Below are 18,276 nucleotides of genomic sequence, written 5' to 3'. Positions count from 1 at the left end.
ACAGTCCTAATTTTAACTTGAATCAAGGTTGAGGAGTCAAACCAATCCAGCTGATGCCCCCAGAACATGGGACTCAGGATGTTTGAACTCGAGTGCTTCACTTTTTACACTGCAACACTAGAAGTTGGTGTGAATGATGTTAAAACTAATGAGGTAAGGTAGAACTCTACTGTTAGACAAATCACAAGTAAAGGCCTCTACATAGAGTCACAAGGTAAGTAAAGTAATGGAAAGAAGTGGAGAAGTGAGAAAGATTGTCAAAGTTTGTGAATGCGAGAAGGGGTTGTTTGATGCAGTAATGGTAAGTGGTTGACATAGGAGAGGCATAATTAGATTAGATTCCCTACAGTGTGGAAACAGGCCCTTCGGCCCAACAAGTCCACACCACCACTTGAAGCATCCCACCCAGAACCATCCCCTATAACCCCCACACCCCTGAACACTACTGGCAATTTAGCATGGCCGATCCACCTAGCCTGCACATCTTTGGACTGTGGGAGGAAACCGGAGCACCCGGAGGAAACCCACGCAGACACGGGGAGAATGTGCAAACTCCACACAGACAGTCACCCGAGGCTGAAATCGAACCTGGGTCACTGGCGCTCTGAGCTGCAGTGCTAACCACTGAGCCACCGTGCCGCCCGTTAATGTTGTTTATTATATAAGCCTGAGCCAGTCACAAGACTTAATGGACAGATTTGTGTGCATCACAATATCGTCAGGAAATTGCAAGTTCAAGTCCTATGGCAGCTTTTTAGTGTCTTGTGTTGTAGCAGTGGCATCTTTATTTTTGAGACAGAAGATCTATGTTCAAGTCCTCTTCCTGTCTAGGAGGTGATTCATAATGGATCTGAACATATTGACTAAAAATAATTATGAATTTAAGGTTAACCATAAACAGATGGAGGCTATTCATTATTTGAACCTATATAAATAAATATGCATTTGACACTAGGGAGTTGAGGAGAGTTAGCTGCTACATTATTGTAATTTTTCATTCTGTGAATAAATCTAAACAGATAAAAATTGACTGTGGTCTTTTCATTCAGCAAATGGCTGCTCAAAGTTTAATAAAGGTGTCCTTATGGGCCAAGAAGAAGCCATCCTATTACCTACGCATCATAAATGAAGTAGCCTTTATTCGTCCCAGAATTAAAATAGACTGCATTTTCCATGGACATTATCAAAAGGCATCAGTTAATCTGCAGCAACCTTTCCTCACCTAGTTTCAAGTGAAGTCAAAAAAGAGAAGGGGTTCTGGAATTGTGACATAATGCTTTACAAACCATCCAGCATGCCTAACAACCCCAAACCACAATTTCTGTGCAGGCATTTAAATAACAAGTTAGAAGTATAAATCAGGACTTTTTTGCAGTCTCTAAACTCATCAAAATAGAAATTGCAATGCTTTTAAAACTGGATGGAGAACAAAAGTGTCTAAATGCTATCAGTGATGGATTAAGTATTATGTACACAATTATCCCTTACAGCTACAGTGCTCAGCTGACAAACCTTCTATTTTACACTTGGTTAATAGGTGTAAGACTAGGTCATCTATGGAGTCTTTTGTTCGTGGTTTGAGAAACAGCCAAAGTCATGTGCTTCTTGTCGCTGAGATTTAAATCCCCAAGGTACACAAAGGCTGGATGTGCATAAGTTCAGCCAGAGCTCAAAGCAGAAGTCAGCTCACAGACAGAATTTCAGCCAGAACTCCCATATGAGAAAATACAAATTAAACACAAGAATGATTCTTCAATGAAATGTGATAATGTACCTGTGTACAGGTCCTGGCATGTGTACTCCCCCCAATCACTTTAAGATGTTGAGATTTTACCTGTCAGCAATATAAAGCACTGGCTCCATAGTGCTTGCACCCTTGCCTCCTGGGGCCTGTGAGAAGGATGATGTCATTCTGGTGACAGTCAGTCTTTAATTGCTGCAGTGAAAAGGCTTGTTATATTTCTCCAAGCTCAGCAGCTGTGAAGACAGCACAATAGACCTTCACAGAGGAATTCCCTTACACGAAACCTAATAATTCCTATTTTGTAGCTCTTAAGTAAAAGTTTTCTCAGTGCAATGTGAACTGAATCGTAAATCAGATACAAACATTGAATCATCTTATTTCATGAAACAGCACTTCAGCTACAATGCCTCTGTATAGCCATTGATTATTTTGCTGCTTTTTCTGCACTTCCATTGTAAGATGTTCTGTTTGGACTTTTGCAGCCTAAACATTAGCCTGAATCCCACAACAGGCATTGGTTAACTGATGGTACTTAATTTCATTTCTACTGTTCATTGAACAACCTGCGCTGCTAATTTCCCAAGCAACTTCATTGAACTTCTTTGCCCATTTCCAACAACTTCACCATTGTTCAGAAATGAAAGCCAGGTGTACAAAAATAATTAAAATACCTTCAGATAGTTCTTAAGCAATAAGCCTTTGGCCCTCTTTAACTACTTAAGTAATACCTAAATATATACATTTGCTTCACTACTCTGCTCCCTTTAGTTACTTTGCAAATGCATGAACTACAGATTGATTTGGATAAGCCCACTCAACATCACATGGTGTTATTTCACATTTGCTAGCTCAGAGAGGCAGAAATTTTCAGAGACTAAACGTCCCTCAAGGAAAAACTACACACTTCAACTATAAAAGTGAATTGGATTCGGGACTGCATGCATAATTTTCTGTTAAGCAAATATCATTTCATTTAAGGGAGCAATTTTTAAAAAATCTCTATGAAGCTAATATTTGGAAAATAAATAATAAATGAAAAAGGAACGCATTGCTTGTAACATAGTAGCCGGATTGATAGTTTGAAGAATCTGGATTTAATTTCAATTTCTTAAATGTCAATTGTAGGCACTTAAAGGTGTTATGATCAAGTAGATTTTCATAGCATTTTGAAAAAAAATAGAGCAGTCTCATTGAGATACATTGTTCTTCCAGTCCAGTCTCAAAAAAATATATAATGCCAGATCATCCTAAGCCGTGTGCATCAGTCTGGCTGCAGACATCATTGTGTTAACTTTTAGCTTCTTTCCAAGGTGGACTTCCGATCCCAGTTGGAATAACAAATCCATGGTGTTATCAGCCATTGGATGACAGATGAAAAAAAGCAAGGCAGAGGAAACATCAGCTGTTGGATTCAGGAAAGATTTTAAAGGTCTCAAGTCTTTCAGTGGGGCTAGTGATTGGATTGGTGAGTGAGTTTGTGCTTGGATGAGTATGAATAATTAGGTTGGGATGTCAGGTCAATGGTTTGTGGACAGATTATTGGGGGTCAGGTGGGTGGGTACGTTTAGGTGTATATGGGGTGAATGGTCAATCAATAGATTGAGAGGATGGATAGAGAGATTGCATTCAGATTGTGGGGAACAGTGTTTGGGAGTGTGCACAGTTAGCTGTATGGAGTGATTGTTATTTTTCAGAGGCTCGGTTAGCTCAATTGGCTGGATAGCTGATTTTAAAAGCTGAGTGATGCCAATAGGTATACTTAATTCCCACATTGGGTGGGGTTAGCATGCAGGGCCCTCCTTCTCAGCCTCTCTCCTCAACTGTGGCAAAGTGACCTTCCGGCTAAATCAACACCAGTCGTCACATTCTAATGAGATGGCAGTGTTATGGTCTAGTGGGACCATGGCAACTTTACTTGTTATTCACAGAATAATCACCAGTGATTAAACAGTGCAACAATTCTAGTTAACGTATCCAAGAGGTATTGCAAATACAGCCATTCCTCTAACAGACTACCCCAGAGGATCCTAGATAGCAGGAATTCACCCAATGGAAGTTTGAACTTACGCGGGAATTACAGTGATGTGCTCACACTAGGACTTCCTCCAATCTTCATGTACATCAGCAGTTTATATTCAGTGCACTACCACTTCTGATACTGGAGGATCTGGGATAGTATTTTTCCTGTAATTAAATGGTTGATTACCAGATAGAATGGTAAAATAATAAAATATATAACAGTAAGAAACAGGAGTAGACTATTTGGCCCTTTACGCTTGCTCCACTATTCATAGGATAATGGTTGATCAGACATTCCTCACACTCACATTCCTGCCCTTTACAGATAACACTTGATTTCCTCACTGATCCAGAATCTATCTATCTCAAGGTCTCTGGCCCCTGAAGCTCTCTATGGTAAGCAGTTCCAAATACTCACAACCATCTAAAAGAAGAAATTCCTGCCCATCTGAGTCATAAATTGGTGCCCATTTATTCTTGACTCTATACCCTCTGGTCCTAGACTGTTCCATGAAGGGAAGCATCCTCTCACTATTTACCCTTTCAAGCCCCTTAAGAATACTACATGTTTCAATGAGATTGCCTCTCATTATTTAAAACTCCAGTGACTAGGTCCCAACCTGTTTAGCCTTTTGTCATGAGGCAATCCCTCTATACCAGTGCCATCCTAGTGAAATTTCTCCAAAGTGCCTCCAATGAAATGGCATCTTTCCTTAAATAAGGGGTAAAAACTGCCTACAGTACTCCAGAAATTAATGTCACCAGCACCTTGTACATTTGCAATAAGACCTCCCTCTTCTAATACTCCAACCTCCTTGAAATAAGGGCTAACAGTCCATTAGCCTTCCAATCTCAATATGAACCCCAAATCTCCATTCATTGTTTCCTGCTCATAAGCCAATTCCCTATCCATGCTAATATACCACCTTAAACACTGAGGGGTTTTATCTAATGATTTAACCTCTTGGGAGCTACCTTGTTGATTGCATGCTGCAAGTTTAAGTACACAACATCCACTGGTTCCCCTCTATCTACTCTGAAAAGCAAGTTCAAATGCTTTGGAAACACCGGCGTTCCTTTAGTCGCTGTTGTTGCACTTGTTGTCCTGTCTAGCATCCAGACATTTTAGCCATATAAGTTGATTGGTGTGTTTCTTTTGTTTTTTTGCGAAGAAAATATTCACAGGATAATGGGCTAAAAACAGGTGAGTGGGATTAATTGGATGTTACTTTAAAAGCATACAATATATAAATAATGATAGTAATGGACAATGTGACTCTGATTCCTAAGCTAACTTTTTTTCTTTATTCATTCACGGATGAGGGTGTTACTGGCTAGGCAGCATTTATTGCCCATTCCTAATCGCCCAGACGGCCGTTAAGAGTCATTCACATTGCTGTGGGTCTAGAGTCACATGTAGGCCAGACCAGGTAAAGATAGCTGTTTCCTTCCCTAAATCACATCAGTGAACCAGATGAGTTTTTCCAAAACAAAAGCAATGGATTCATGGTCATCATTAGACTCTTAATTCCAGATATTTATTGAATTCAAATTCCACCATCTGCCATGGCAGGATTCAAACCCAGGTCCCTAGAACATTTGTGCTCCTGAGATGCTGCTTGGCCTGCTGTGTTCATCCAGCCTCACATTTTATTATCTTGGAATCTCCAGCATCTGCAGTTCCCATTATCTCTCCCTAGAACATTATCTGGGTCTCTAGATTAACAGTCCAGCAATAATACCACTAGGCCATCACCTCCCCTAAACAGAGGGAATGTATACACACAGAGTCCAGAGTGTCCCACTCACTCCCCCCTTCAAATAGCACCTGTCAGACCCGTGGTTCAAGGGTTAAACCATTCAGCCATTATAGTACCCACCCACTAACCCCAGAGCGAAAGCAAGTCATCCTTGAGCCTGAAGAACTACCAGAGAAGAAGTGCTTCCGCTTGGTTCTGTCACAGAATGTTGATGTGCTAATGATTGCATGTATAATCACAGGAAGTGATGCTATACCACATGATCTTGTTTTCTGTCACACCTTGTGGCAAGATGAAGCCACAGTAACAATGTCCTTAATAAAGTTAATAGCTTCCTTACCTCAGCAGAATTAGACCAAGAAAGTTATAGATGCAGCTGGTTCAAGTGTTTTTTCTCATTTGTACTACAAAGGAATGTTCTAAAGTTATGGAAGTACTAGCCTTTTTACTCTGGCACGTAGTTGGAAGCAATGTTGCAGTTACTTAAAATGTAAATGATTTAATCTTTATTCAGACAAAAGATTCAATCCTACGTGTTTCCATGGGTACTGGGGCTAAAACCTTGATATGTAAAAAAGAAGTATCACTTACTTGCAGCTCCCAATCACATTCAATTAGGAAGAACAGCTCTCAGCTATCAGAGAACAATGATCTTCCTTCAGAATTCCATAAATAAATTTAAAAGAGAGCTGGACAATATTTAAGGATGAGAAATTCAAAGGATTATGAACAAAAAGTGGAGGAATGAGTTTGGATGCTGATCTTTTAAACAGTCAGAACAGGATTAATATCCTTAACCGGTCCCATGTAGTTGATTTGTGATCTCAATCGTTCTTAATGATAAACAGGGGAATGGAAGGGAGTAAAATTGGCTTGTCAATCTGAATACTTCCCAGTAAGCTTGAGCGGGGCCAGTTCTGTCTAGAAAGGTGCACAAAGCAAAAATCAGGCAAACTTAAAAATGAAATGCAAGAATAGTCTAATCAGTTTAAATTTTACAACATGACTTCAAATATTTTCAAATGTCTTTCCAACAATATCAGCACATTTATTACATATAAGAAATTTATTGCAACAGTAGGCAACATCTGATCTTTATTTCAAAAATAAAAATGATTCCAAATGAACTAATGATTCACCCACAACAGTCTCACTGTTCCAAACAATGAACTTGATTCAAGTATCTTTAAATGCATAGAACACTGCCTCCTTTATCTATGTGTTTCCTGCTTGATCAGAAGGCTAGACATTAAACATTTTGGTATTTGAGATCCCAGAGCTGTTGCAGATTTACAGTTGCTGGGAAAAAAAGATTTTAGTTTGAGGAAACTTGTTACCTGGATTATCTGATTTTTGCTTTAAAGGGATCACAATCCGCACGGACTCATATCTTCATCAGTAAGTCCTAATACATAAACACATGTAGAGACACGTGTAAATGCCAACGAGTATGTGAGCATACACAAAAAATCACAAGTGCTGGTGATAAAACCATGTATTAAATTGATACAGCATAGAAATGACAAGTTTCTAGGAAGAAAGAAGAAATTTCAATTATAGAAATATTCAATACCAAATGCTCGGACAGAAAATGATTATTTTCTACTATAACGATAAAGAAAATCTGTATCTTGTCAGATTAACATTCATTTTCCCTCATTCAGTTGTATTAATGTGGTCACATTTGCCAAAAATCGCATGTCCTTAAACGTTCCTATTACTATTAAAATACCAGTCAGCCATAAGTTCCCTCGGGCAACTCATAATGCAGCCACAATTGAATGACTCACAGGAGCATGTTAAGTGAAATCTAAAGTATTCATACATATGCATCTGTTGATTATTTTATGAGAAGGTCCAATTGCTCCATAGTTTTACCACGCATAACTTAATTCAATCCAATTTTTGTTTCCAGTTTGGAAAAAGTGACTCATCTGTCTGCTAAGCACAATTTTAAATGAAAGCAATTAGTTCAAATTATATCATAAACGAGATTTCTAAATACTATTGGGCAATAGATAATAGTTTTGTCCTAGAGAAACATTATCTTGGCAGCCACGATGTCTGGTATAATTATTGCAAAACTTTAAGATGGTTTTACAAACTAGTAACTCCCCATCTTCTCCACTCATGCTCCTATTTATTTGCCGGCATCAAATGAATTGGAGAACATCTGGAACCTACACATGCTGTTTGCTTTTCACAAAGAAGTAGCAGCCTTCTGATCAGGGATCTCAACAAAATAAAATGTCAGGTATGAAATTCATGCTGACGAAGATTACAAACACTTTTCAGCAAAAACAGCATTTATACTGTTCAAATGCATATTTAGGCTCAAAGCACGTCAGTGGTGAACGATCGCTTACTTCAAAAGAAATCAGTAGGCTTTCCTGAGCTAAATGTAGTGCAGTTGGCCTCCAATTAAGTGTTTTCTTCCTCAATTCTGTTTTGCTAACATGATAAGAGATCACAGAAATGTAGAAAAATGAGATGTAGATCTATCTGCAGCTACAGCAACAAGTTAGGAAAGCTAATGAAATGTCATTTATAGTGAGGTGAATTGAGTACAAAAATAGAGAGGAAATGCTAAAATTACCCAGGGAACTGGTGAGACTACATGTGTGAGCAGCATTGGTCACCATACCTAAGAAAGAATGTAAGTGCATTCAAAGCAGTTCAGAGAAGGTTTACTGGACTGTCTTGTGAAGAAAGGTTGGACAAGCTCGGCTTGTATCTGTTGGAGTTCAGAAAAGTAAGGTGTGACTTTAATGAAACAATTAGAGTCTCAACAGACTAGAATTAGAGACAAAGTTTCATTTTATGGGATAATATAGAACTAAAGCTTACTATTTGCTTAAAGACAGGTGAGGTGATTGCTTTTTTCCGCAAAGACTTTGGCGCTCTCTTTAAAAAGGCAGCAAAAAGTACAGCCTTTAACTATTTTTCATGGCAAAGGTGTGTGGATTCTTGATGAGCGAGATGGTAAAAGATTAATGGATAGGCAGGAATGTGGATTTGAGGTTACAATCAGATCTCATTACATGGTAGAGCAATCTTGAGGGATCAAATGATCTGCTGCGGCTCTTTGGAAGTTGATTTGCATTCTGTTTTACCACAATGTTCAGTATTTGGATCTAAGAGTATTTCTCAGTAGCACTCCCATGTCAACCATCATTTGTGACCTCTCTGAGTAAAACCAGATTTATGCTGATGCTGTTTTAGTTTGGAGACCTGGGCCTGGTTTATGACCTGACAATAACTGGAGGGATCTGCCAATCTTCCACTGTAAAGCTGGCAAGAAACCAGCACAGCATCTAAAATAAGGCTAAGGAAAATACTCCCGTATGTTCAACTAATCATCCATTATTATAAAGGTCCCAAATCTGTTTTGGATTTATACTTTAGATTTTTATTAATCAAAATGTAAGCCTGACATTATTCATCCCTCTACCCACTCCATTCCCTGCCAGCATGAGCCAGGGTTGATCTGTGGTGGACCTTGAAGCTTGATAAAGGCCAAAAGCATTTATTTGGTCCCAGACATTGGCAATTATCAATAAATAGTTATAACCCATCCAATTTTATCATTTGTTTCGTGGGATGTGATCTCTGCAAAAAGTTAAAGCTGTCCTGGCAACTGATGGAATTGTGTAATTGAGCTGAAGCAGAGACTTTAAGGTTATCAGTTCGCTATCCTATTGGCATACTCTGGCTGAATAGTCATTCCAAACTTGGGATGTGGACGCTGATTGCATTTCTGTCTGCATGTTGCTCCAGTGCATGAGGCTTGTCAGAAAGTTTATGAGCAGATCAGTTAGTGTGCCGATCAGTTAGTGTGCCTATGTGGGAACCAACCATCCAAATGGTTGGTGCTCATGTAGGCACACTAACTGATCTGCTCATAAAATTTCTGACCAGTGTCAGGCACTGGAGTAACGTGCAGACAGGATTCAGAAATGCAATCAGGGCCCAGGTCCTAACTTTGGAATGATTATTCAGACTGAGTATGCCAAGAAGGGGCAGCAGAGAGTCTGAGTAGGCAGGAGAATAGTGAGGAAGCAGGGCATTTAAAAGCAAAAACAGAGTGGCTGCCATTATTATGCTTGCCAATTTAATAGTAAGTGGAAGAAGGGTGCAATCAGTGTCCTAGCAGAAGACCAGTTACCCATTCATGGATGACCCCTCAAATTTATGATGCCTCCCTTGAGACTCTCTTGGAGGTGGTAGCAATATGGCATGCCATACTGTAGCTAGAGATCAGCAGGAAATAGAACACAAGCTAACAAGTCTAGACTAAAGAAAATGCGATTGGAAGTGATGGAAAAAGGGCCTGGATGTAGCTTGATAAGGAAGGCTTTGATTCTTTGCTAGTAACATTTTATTGATCCTCCACAACTGGCAGGGTGAATCATGCATGCACCATGATAGGACAAAAGATGTACACACAAACTACTCATACAAGTTCAACCAAGGATGTATTGTCCTCCAAAACAATCAATACAAGTGTGCTACAGATCCATAGCAAATTTCACCTCTCAAACAAAATAGAGAAGGTAACAACGTGACTATTGATATTGTCACTGCAACTTGATTGAGTGAAAAATGTAGATTGTCCTTAGCTTTGCTGTTCTGACCTTGTAGGAGGAAAGAGCACATAATGTCAGAAATCAGCCTTATTCCAGCCATGATACGCTACGTCTGGCCATACTGATGACAATATGACAATGAATGAAGTATCTCTTGAACCGGACAGAACAGTAACACATGAAAAAAATGGGTGATGGTAAGACAGAAGTCAACTGAAGACAGGATGAAGAGATCTGATAATCTCTCAGTATCAAGAGTGAAGTTCCACCTTCAATAATTTCCTTCTAACCAAAGCATGAGTTTTAAATTTGTTACCGCTCTAAAAATCAGGTAATGACCAAACGGATTTATCATAGCCAAAGGCTTGGGTCTACCTCACGCCAAATGTGAAGCTAGAATGATAGTTTCAATATGATCTATAGATGAGAAATGAAGGATGAATGAATGTCAGCTTGAAATACCTCAATAGCCAAGTACAACCTTCACCATCTATGTGGGACCTCGAATGATATTACAACTGGAGATGTAGGTGAGTGACTCATGGTAGACGAGGCAAGGGTGTAGAGAAGCAGCTGTGGACAGTGCCCCATGGAATAGTGCCACTGTTATACTCAGCTGGACAGAAATGCACAGCCTCCTGTGTCTCACAGAAGGAGTCTATTCCTAGAGCAACGGTAGGAGTTCTATGTCCACATGTGACAGTTCCACTGAGTGGAATAGGCTGTACAGGATCATGGGCTGAGAATAGAAGAGCCTATCCGTAACATGTCCTACCATGTTTCTGGCATATGGCTGCATGGACCATTTATTGAGAATGGCTCAACTTTTGGAATGCCCAATGCGGCTTCATGCTGACTGAGTATGGAGGAAGAATGAAATATTTGCCAGAGAATTAATGCCATTTGATAAGGAAGGCCTTGATTCTTTGCTAGAAACATATTATTGGTATTCTACAACTGGCAAGGTAAGTCCTGGTCCATGTAGCCATATGCCAGAAACATGGTACGATATTTCATGGACAGACTCTTCTATTCTCTGCCCGTGATCCTGTACAGCCTATTCCACTCCAATGGAGCTCTCACATTTGGACGTTGAAATCCTACTGCTGCTCTAGGAATAGACTGCTTCTGTGAGACACAGGACGCTATGTATTTCTGTCCAGATGAGCATGACAGTGGCACTATTCCAACTGGTCAGCACTGATGGCACAGCGGTATATGCAGTAGGCTGTTCACTCTGATATTTAAGTGCCTTCAAAAGGCTTGAGGCAAGTATCAGTGAGCTCTATGAAACACTTCCTCTGAGACACCACCAATGCAGAATGACCCTATGACAGAGATAATGGGAACTGCAGATGCTGGAGATTCCAAGATAATAAAATGTGAGGCTGGATGAACACAGCAGGCCAAGCAGCATCTCAGGAGCACAAAAGCTGACGTTTCGGGCCTAGACCCTTCATCAGAGAGGGGGATGGGGGGAGGGAACTGGAATAAATAGGGAGAGAGGGGGAGGCGGACCGAAGATGGAGAGTAAAGAAGATAGGTGGAGAGGGTGTAGGTGGGAAGGTAGGGAGGGGATAGGTCAGTCCGGGGAAGACGGACAGGTCAAGGAGGTGGGATGAGGTTAGTAGATAGCTGGGGGTGCGGCTTGGGGTGCCCCAAGCCGCACCCCCAGCTACCTACTAACCTCATCCCACCTCCTTGACCTGTCCGTCTTCCCCGGACTGACCTATCCCCTCCCTACCTCCCCACCTACACCCTCTCCACCTATCTTCTTTACTCTCCATCTTCGGTCCGCCTCCCCCTCTCTCCCTATTTATTCCAGTTCCCTCCCCCCATCCCCCTCTCTGATGAAGGGTCTAGGCCCGAAACGTCAGCTTTTGTGCTCCTGAGATGCTGCTTGGCCTGCTGTGTTCATCCAGCCTCACATTTTATGACCCTATGACAGGGTCTGTTGTCATCCCTCCATTATTGTGGCTATGACAGCCCGTTATGGAACGACAGTACTGAGATGACCACCACAATCATTTCAGTCTCAGTTGCAGCCACATGTTGACTAAATAAAAGGCTTTTTTTTATTTAAAAGCAGATAAACAAACCATAATTGGAAAACTCAGCAGGGGGCTTCCTTTTGGCACTGAACATGACAAGAAGAATGAAATGAGGTTATCATAGCAGGTCAAGCACATAAAAGGTGAAGGAGAAGCGCATAAAAAGGAAAGAGATAAAAGATGAGACGAGGCTTCTGCTAAATTAAACAGCTCCTTTCTGTCCAGGCTGTGAGAACTAATGAAACATAAGCAATACTGTTAACACTGATACCAATTCCCCATTCACTAAACGTCTCCCCCAGCTTACCTTTCCTTCTTCACTGACAACCACATCATCTATTTCAGAGTTGCTTAGGCCAGTTTAATTAAAATTTATAAATTAAATCATATCAAAGCAAATTCAAAATGAAACTAGTCATCCTCTTGCATGCTGTTAGTGCTTCTGCTATATGCCTCTGCCTGCCTGGGCTGCTCTTAACTTTACACCCAGTGGCAAAAGCATTGCTGGTGGAAGACTGCTGAACGTCAGTGGGGAAGACTGCAGTTAGCTTTGGAATACCAACCAACTGCTTGGGGAATGGATTTGAACTGTATGCTGTAGGTTAGTATCTATGGCTCATATCAGCAATGGTGTGAAGTTGGTGGTCCTTCCCTCACAGAAGGAAACACCCTGTTAATTGAATGCAGCAGCGAGCACTTTTATCTGCATTGCACAGTTAACAACAGTCCACTGGAAGGCAAAGACAGTTCAGTCTCCTACTATTGGTGATACCCACAAATGTAAAAATCCCCTTCCTGGGTCCTGCACACATGTTCAACTCCACAAGTTTTGAACACCCCCATTTAATCCTGTCTAAGACTTTAACTGTCCACTTTAATCTCCTGAGACGGGCATATCAGGTAAATAGGCTAGTAATTAGAGTTCCCTGCCCATTCTGTCAAATCCACAATGCTACTGACTATAGATGAACTCCTCACGCATTACCTCTTCCATCTCCTATGCTCCATTGTCTCTTCCACTCCTTTTATATTGAGTTGCACACCCGCACTTCACTGTTGTAATTTTGCCTGAATCCCACCATGCTAACTTAGACCCTCACAATTAAGTTCCCCAGCTTTCCTCCCAGAACAGTGACCCCTGATAACCTACATCCCTGTCCTGACTTTCAGCGGGTGTCCCTTCAGGACTGACAATGGCCACCTCCTTGAGCAAATTATACAGGCAGCCCTGAACAATGATTGACCAGATGTCTGACTGAAATGTGCACTGTGACCCATTCCCTAGGTTGTAAAGGTACTGACCATGACCATCCTGAGCTGTCCACAACCCCTGGATTGATAGCTGTTGCTGGTCTAACTGAAAAGTGTCTCACTGGACTTGACTGAGAGCTTAGACTTTGAGACCTGGCAGTTTACATGCAACACACATATTATGTGTAACACTGATGTAGCACTACGGTAATCAGTAACATGTCCATGTGGTTTCCCTATCATTTTTCCTGCTGCTGTCTGGACCATAAGGCAATGGCTTCCTAAATCAGAAGCAGATGTATCAGCCTGATTGATGTGCAGATCCTTCTCATAGAGAGAACATGGTGAGCATCTAGATAGGCAAAAAGTGAATAAGCACAAAGACAGCAAGAAGCCCAGAGATACCACCTGAGCAGGGTGCCTGTCCAAGCTCACAACAGGTTCCTTGTTGTGGCATTCCGGTGACAGATACAAGTGCACTCTAAAGGGGCACTCTGAGGTGGAAGAGTAGTGTAAGTGGGCTGGGGAGGCACCAGGATGATATGGGGAAGCTAGAACATGTCAGTTGCCAATTTCCATGGACACCAGTGCAGGCAGTTGCTGCTCATGGAGTGTGCCCTCTGATACTAGTTTACACAATTGACCACCTGAGAAGCACGCGCTGAGCTGGTCTGACTTTCCTATTGAGGATTCTTGGCATTTAATTTCTATTAAGTGGGTGGGATAATTGAAAACTGCATATTAATGAGGTGAGATTAAGTAATAATGAGCAATAATTCCTAATAGCAGGATTTTTGCCACTTAGTAGTGAGAATTGCATTTAGATGTCCAGGACTTGGTTGGGAAATGTGATTCATTGGTCTCAATGCCAAGAAAGGCCTCTCTCAACATCTCACCCAATTTTTCCTAAATATCTCTCCATAGTCCATGTCCTTCAGTGACTGGGAACATTCCACTCAAAGTTAATAATTTGTTTCTCTGTCATTTCTCCATTTCCCACTATACAGTCTCTTGCCTAAGCCTGTTTATCCATGTTTATTTCAGCCAAACATTTCTTTCTTATGTCGCTATAGAAGCTTTTATAGTCAGTTTTTGTTTCTTTCTAGATTTCACTCATATTTTATTATCCATTTCCTGGTTCTCCCTTGCTGTATTCTAGAAACCTCCCAATGCTCAGATTTACCACTATTACTGGCAATTTTATAAGCCTTTTATTTTTATGTAATCCTTAACTAGTCAGCCATGGTTGATCTTCTTTAAGTTTTTGTACTTTGAAGGAACATATGGCTGCTGCAAATCATGCTATAGTTCTTTAAAGATGATCTATTGTCCAAGTAAAATAATGCATTTTAATATATTTTCCCAATCTGCCTCAATCAATTTGTGCCTCATGACATAAAATGTGTCTTATTTAAATTTAACAACCTTACACAGCGAGCGAAGCTGAGATATTAGTCATTGCATTAGTTGTCTCCAAGCTAGATTGATGAAAGTTCAATGTTAAAAATGGAATCCAGGCATTTCATGAGAAAACTCGTTGCCACTTTCTCATATGGTCAGCCATTCTTGACTCATGTATAACATGATATTCACAGTGTTCTCAGCACTGCCTGTAGCCACAACATCCCTCCCCTGTAAGAGGTGTAGACTAGATTTAAGTATTGACAGACACCTGGAATAGTTTTCCCACTGCTATATATGCAGCCAATGAATAGCACGAGGGAGTGTTGGCTTCATGCAGCAACCATGGAAATATGTAGGAAGCATGAGGTTGGGATCCTCACTAAATTGTAATAAATAGGTTTGACTTAGGTGGATTATTATGACATTGAAATTGGTGTATGTGCATCCATTTTAAAAGTCCCTTTCTGTTGAACTGACAAACAGTCCAAAAAAATGACTTGTTTTGTTGTTAGTACTGTACTATATCTGCACACTGCATAATTGGCTGCGAACGCAGTTTCTTTTATGCCTCATAGCCGGCTTCAAGGAGGGCAAAGAAGATTATTTCAGGATGTTCTGAAGGCCTACTTTAAAGATAAGCAATGTCACAGCAGTGGATAAAACAAACTTGTCAGAAATCATACCACATGGCAGCACTAGTCCAACAAACCACAACACAGTCACAAACCGAGCATGTCAACTCTCTGGAGAGAAATGTGTAAGAAGTATCCTGCAGTAGGACCCACTTGCTCCATGGCATCCCCCCACCCTATTTCTGGCACCCCCCAACCACCAACATCTGGGCTACTCTTGCCCTCTTTTTGAAAGTTCCACGGCTCCATTTTATTAAGCCACCTGAGGAAAACACACACTGAACCATGGCAAACATTATCCCCACTGTGAATCACCAACAACAACAATGATAACCTTAACAAATGGGAGGATGTTGGTCAGACAAGCAACCACCTGTCTGTTATAAAACAAATTGCAAATATTCAACTTACATTCTATGTGCGTACGTGTTTTTTTATGTTTTGTGATAATACAGGCTTGTCGAATTGAACAAACAGAATTCAGCAGATAAAAGATTCATGAATCTCATCCATTGGTCACTGTCTGGTGTCATAGCCTTCCCAGGATTATTGACACTTTTCTACTGGTAGAATATATAGCATTTTAGAAAAATGGATAATAATACTGTTATCAGAACCACCAGGCAGATTAGGGTGTAACTGACTGTTCCTATGTTTAATTCAAATGAGAGATCAGAAGTCAAATCTTGGTTAACATATGTAAGTTTAGTTCATTTCAAATTATTACAAGGTTCTTTAAGGATAAGGAGAGAAATTTGTTAATAGGAAATTACAGTTACTAACATTAAAACACATAAAGGCCACGATAAGATTCATTGGCATTCCATTGGGGTCTATTGCTTGAGTTTTTGGTTGACAAAGTGATGAAGTTCATGCATCAAGTCTCATCCACAGCCACGATGGTTACTATAGTTTTTTTAGGTGGTATTTCCTTGCTCCGGTAGATTCCTCAGAACAGTAGATTTTTGGAAAGGGAAAGAGAGAAGATTCCTGGCTCCTTCTTCCACAGACTCTGCATTTTTAGCTGCCTAGTTAGTTAGTTAATAGTCAGCCAGTAATATTTTTAAGATTTCTTTCAATGCCTCTGACCCTGGTGGAGCCAATATTCTTGAACCTTCCAGATCACTTCCTAAAATAAAATCAATTCCTACTCTCAGGATTTGTTTCACTATTCTCACTACATCTTTTCCATTTATCAAATCACTCTTTAATCCAATTTTCCATGGGGCTGGATTGAAACTTCGATGTGTACCTCCATTCGTCTTTTCATTAATCATCAGTCTTTTCTCCTTCATTAATTCTTCTGGCAAATAAAAATTATCATCAGTAAACATTAGTGGCTGAGCCAGTCCAGTAACTCACAATATCTTTATTGGTTTATTTCCTCAATTCAAGGCATTAAGAAATATGTCTTCTCTGGAGAACTCCCCAAAAATAAAACTGAAAAGTTTCTCTTCCAGCCCTGAGTATTTTCACATAAATTATAAAAAGTAGGTTTAGAGTCTTCTATCAGAAAGCTGCAACCATTATTACACAGTGTACTTTGTTTACTAAATACAAAGCCCATTATTCCTTTGAGGCTATCAGTTTTAAACCGTTTTAAAAGAAATCACCATGGCTACAAGAATACTTACAAGTCACCCATTGAAAACCTTCCAACATGCAGAAAATCCCATATGCAATGAGTTCAACATTCAAAAGTTCAAACTCAAAAAATAAATTGCAATAAATATATTTAAATCTCAGATTCTACATCAGAGATGAAAAGAAACAAATCAACCTCAGAAAGAGAGATAGTAGGAACTGCCGATGCTGGAGAATCTGAGATAACACAGTGTGAATCTGGATGAACATAGTGGGCCAAGGAGCATCAGAGGAGTGGGAAAGCTTGCTGTTTCAGGTTGGGACCCTTCTTCAGAAATTTTTTACACCGTGTAACCTCAGAAAGTGGTCTTTTTTTCCTATTTGGTATAAAAGGAAGCAAGAGTTCTTGGAGGTATTATTTAAGCCAACCAAAAATTTCCACAACCTGAAAAACTTCGTAAATAACTTGGACCCACTGTACAGCTGGTCAAAATAGCCAAACTATTGGTGAGTTAAATGGAACTCTGAAAGCTACATGTTGGGACTATAGTAACTGGAGGGGAAGAACACTGATGAAGATGTGTCTTGTTGGTTATGATTATACTCATGAAGCTCAAAAATAAAAGTTGTTGTATAGGACTCCTGACCTACCATGCTTGAATAAAGGGAAGTATTTTGTGGAACTGTATAGCTAGCTGATGGCACATTTGTGCAAGGAGTGATACAGCTTGGCATGTGAGGCATCTTTATTATATTTGCTATCTAAAATTAATTTTACCTTTTTATTTCAAAATATCATTTGACTCTAAATTCATGTTTAACATGCATTGCTTCACTGTCTTATTGTAGAGTGAACAGCATCCCTGTTTCTGAGTCGAAAGCTCAAGTTTCAAGTTCTACTCCAGAGCTTAAAGAGTAAGGAAGATGTGTTAATAATATGGCTCAGTTTGTTGAAAAATCATTTGTAAGTATTTTCAATATATGCCAACAACAAGTGATGGGAGTTGGAGAGATTCTTGGTTAGCCATGTGATGGAAAATAATTAGACCTTGTAGTTTCACTATAATTAGCTCTAAGCTGCAAGATGCATATGAAAGTACACGTTGCCATGGAAAATTGGATAACTTAAGGAGGTATCTGCCTCCTTTGTCCCTCTAGATTTTCTGGATTTGGAAGGAGCTATCTCAGGATTTTTGCAGTGAATCTTGCATATGTTACACACTGTTGCTATTGAGTGCTAGTTGT

General features: G+C 40.1%; 1 long non-coding RNA gene across 3 annotated transcripts in view; it reads right to left on the bottom strand.

The window, feature by feature from the left end:
* LOC125449161 (uncharacterized) overlaps positions 1-18,276 on the bottom strand; it is a 116,119-nt gene that overhangs the window by 51,793 nt on the left and 46,050 nt on the right. For 2 of the 3 annotated variants that reach the window (XR_009447416.1, XR_009447415.1), the window contains exon 3: positions 3,812-6,928. This is a non-coding gene — a long non-coding RNA (uncharacterized LOC125449161). The remainder of the gene's footprint in view (positions 1-3,811; positions 6,929-18,276) is intronic. The other variant, XR_007246849.2, reaches the window with a different exon arrangement.

Source organism: Stegostoma tigrinum, chromosome 2 (assembly GCF_030684315.1).
Source record: "Stegostoma tigrinum isolate sSteTig4 chromosome 2, sSteTig4.hap1, whole genome shotgun sequence".
Lineage (NCBI taxonomy): Eukaryota > Metazoa > Chordata > Chondrichthyes > Orectolobiformes > Stegostomatidae > Stegostoma > Stegostoma tigrinum.
Note: the sequence above shows the minus strand (reverse complement) of the source record. Positions and strands in the feature narration are given on the sequence as shown.